The following is a 3,162-nucleotide window of genomic DNA, read 5'->3' on the forward strand; positions in this document are numbered from 1 at the left end:
CCGCTTGATGCGTTAGGGGCTGGTTGTCGGACGGTGCCGTTTTACCACGATATCGAGGTGTGTTCCGTGTCGTCCTCGGGCGATTCAGATGCGAAAGCGCCGAAGACGCGGGCGTGACCCGTCGTCTGGCGGCTTTGCAGTCTCGGCTCCGTTGCTAGTTCCGGCCGGTCCACCGACAGTGCAGCGGGCTTGGGCAACCCGCACGGCGCGACCGAGTCGATGCAACGAAAAAGAGCGAGCATGAACGTGCTTCTTGCCGCACGGCTCCCACTCGTCTTTCGGGAAGGTTGTGCCGTAGCGAGCTCGAACGCCGTCATCTCGGAGTGCAAAATAAGCGTGTTGGGGCGCCTGAAGGTGGCCTCCGCCGCACACAGACTGCGTCCGGCCCGCCGAAGGCGAGGACGGACGCGCAGTCGAACGATTACCTGGTTGATCCTGCCAGTAATCATATGCTTGTCTCAAAGATTAAGCCATGCATGTCTAAGTACATGCCGAAATAAGGCGAAACCGCGAATGGCTCATTAAATCAGTTATGGTTCCTTAGATCGTTTCTTCCTACTTGGATAACTGTGGCAATTCTAGAGCTAATACATGCAGTGAGCCTGGAGCCCTTTGGGTAACGGGTGCTTTTATTAGACCAAGATCGATCGGGTTTCGGCCCGTATTGTGTGGTGACTCTGGATAACTTTGTGCTGATCGCATGGCCACGAGCCGGCGACGTTTCTTTCAAGTGTCTGCCTTATCAACTTTCGATGGTAGGTTACTTGCTTACCATGGTTGTTACGGGTAACGGAGAATCAGGGTTCGATTCCGGAGAGGGAGCCTGAGAAACGGCTACCACATCCAAGGAAGGCAGCAGGCGCGCAAATTACCCACTCCCGGCACGGGGAGGTAGTGACGAAAAATAACAATACGGGACTCTTTTGAGGCCCCGTAATTGAAATGAGTACACTCTAAATCCTTTAACGAGGATCAATTGGAGGGCAAGTCTGGTGCCAGCAGCCGCGGTAATTCCAGCTCCAATAGCGTATACTAAAGCTGCTGCGGTTAAAAAGCTCGTAGTTGGATCTCAGTTCCAGACGAGTAGTGCATCTACCCGATGCGACGGCTCGGACTGAAGATCATGCCGGTTCTTTCTTGGTGCACTTCATTGTGTGCCTCGAGATGGCCGGTGCTTTTACTTTGAAAAAATTAGAGTGCTCAACGCAGGCGAGTCGCCTGAATAAACTTGCATGGAATAATAGAACAAGACCTCGTTTCTGTTCTGTTGGTTTTTGGAATACGAGGTAATGATTAAGAGGGACGGACGGGGGCATTCGTATTGCGGCGCTAGAGGTGAAATTCTTGGACCGTCGCAAGACGAACTACTGCGAAAGCATTTGCCAAGAATGTTTTCATTGATCAAGAACGAAAGTCAGAGGTTCGAAGGCGATCAGATACCGCCCTAGTTCTGACCATAAACGATGCCAACCAGCGATCCGCCTGAGTTACTCAAATGACTCGGCGGGCAGCTTCCGGGAAACCAAAGTATTTGGGTTCCGGGGGAAGTATGGTTGCAAAGCTGAAACTTAAAGGAATTGACGGAAGGGCACCACCAGGAGTGGAGCCTGCGGCTTAATTTGACTCAACACGGGAAAACTTACCCGGCCCGGACACTGGGAGGATTGACAGATTGAGAGCTCTTTCTTGATTCGGTGGATGGTGGTGCATGGCCGTTCTTAGTTGGTGGAGCGATTTGTCTGGTTAATTCCGATAACGAACGAGACTCTAGCCTATTAAATAGGTGCGGGGTTCCCAGCACCTTACAACCTTCTTAGAGGGACAAGCGGCTCCTAGCCGCACGAAACAGAGCAATAACAGGTCTGTGATGCCCTTAGATGTCCGGGGCCGCACGCGCGCTACACTGAAGGAAGCAGCGTGTCTTTATCCCTGTCTGAAAAGACTGGGTAACCCGTGGAACTTCTTTCGTGATTGGGATAGGGGCTTGCAATTGTTCCCCTTGAACGAGGAATTCCCAGTAAGCGCGAGTCATAAGCTCGCGTTGATTACGTCCCTGCCCTTTGTACACACCGCCCGTCGCTACTACCGATTGAATGATTTAGTGAGGTCTTCGGACCGATGTCCGGCGCGGCCTTTCGGTTGCGCCGGTCTGTTGGAAAGATGACCAAACTTGATCATTTAGAGGAAGTAAAAGTCGTAACAAGGTTTCCGTAGGTGAACCTGCGGAAGGATCATTAACGGATTGTGAAGGGTGAGCGCCTCAGCTGCGTCTGCGCCCGACACTTTCTGCCGCTGACCCCGTTTGGACGCGGGGTCGGCTTTTCCCCACGGGGCTGCCTGAATGTGGAGCGGCACCCCGTGACAAATTGTTGCGCCCAGCGGACGCCAACACCGCGACCTTGGACGGTCGGCCAGGTGGCGGACGCGGGTACAAACGGCGCAACGCACTCATAGGTCGGCTTTCGACCCGCCACTGCACCGTGGCTCGAAGCGCTCGAAATGCGCGACCCGACCGCTGCGGGACCGCCTAGTACTGTAAACAGGAGCGGCGGAGCGCGAACGGCGAGTCGTGGTTACGTCGGTAGAAGGCGAGGCTGCGCGTTCCCGAAACGCCAGCCGAGTGCCCTCCCGACCGTTCGAGCGTGCAAGAACGAGACCCGACAATCGCGCGGCGACTGCCAAGTACGAGAGGAACGGCACAAGCGTCGGCGGTCGGTCAAGGAACTGGCGATGTGACGGGTCCGCTGTGCACCAGTGCATACCGTCCCGCCGTCCGCGGCAAGCGCCTCCGCGTCCTCGGGTGACGGAGGCTGCCGGTCGGTTCTTGCAGGCGAGGGATCTCGCTGGCACCGGTTCGCGTTGACGCGCGGCCGGTCATGGCACGGCGATGCGACGGCCGAGGTGCGCAGTACTCGATGGAGGAACCGCACGCTCCGATGACCGTCCCGCCCTCCGCGGCGTATGCGTACCGACCGTAATGGTTGCAGCAGCGCCGGCCGGCTTTTGAATTCGCCACACGAAACACGGTGCGAGATCGCGGTTAGGGGAGCGTCGACGTTGCCAGGCGTTTTGCTTGCTGCCGAGGGAAAGGCGGCACGGCCACGTCGCGCTCGTCGCGATTAGCGGGTCTGCGCGCTTTGGGAAGGTGCCGCAACGACTTGC

General features: G+C 56.5%; 1 non-coding gene across 1 annotated transcript; it reads left to right on the plus strand.

Annotated features, from left to right (window-relative positions):
• The first annotated feature begins 422 nt into the window (after nt 1-422).
• Nucleotides 423-2,237, plus strand: LOC142792565 (small subunit ribosomal RNA). Its single transcript, XR_012891029.1, has one exon. It is a non-coding gene; the product is annotated as a small subunit ribosomal RNA (ribosomal RNA).
• The last annotated feature ends 925 nt before the right edge of the window (nt 2,238-3,162 follow it).

The sequence above is a fragment of the Rhipicephalus microplus genome, unplaced genomic scaffold (assembly GCF_043290135.1).
Source record: "Rhipicephalus microplus isolate Deutch F79 unplaced genomic scaffold, USDA_Rmic scaffold_228, whole genome shotgun sequence".
NCBI classification, from domain to species: Eukaryota; Metazoa; Arthropoda; class Arachnida; order Ixodida; family Ixodidae; genus Rhipicephalus; species Rhipicephalus microplus.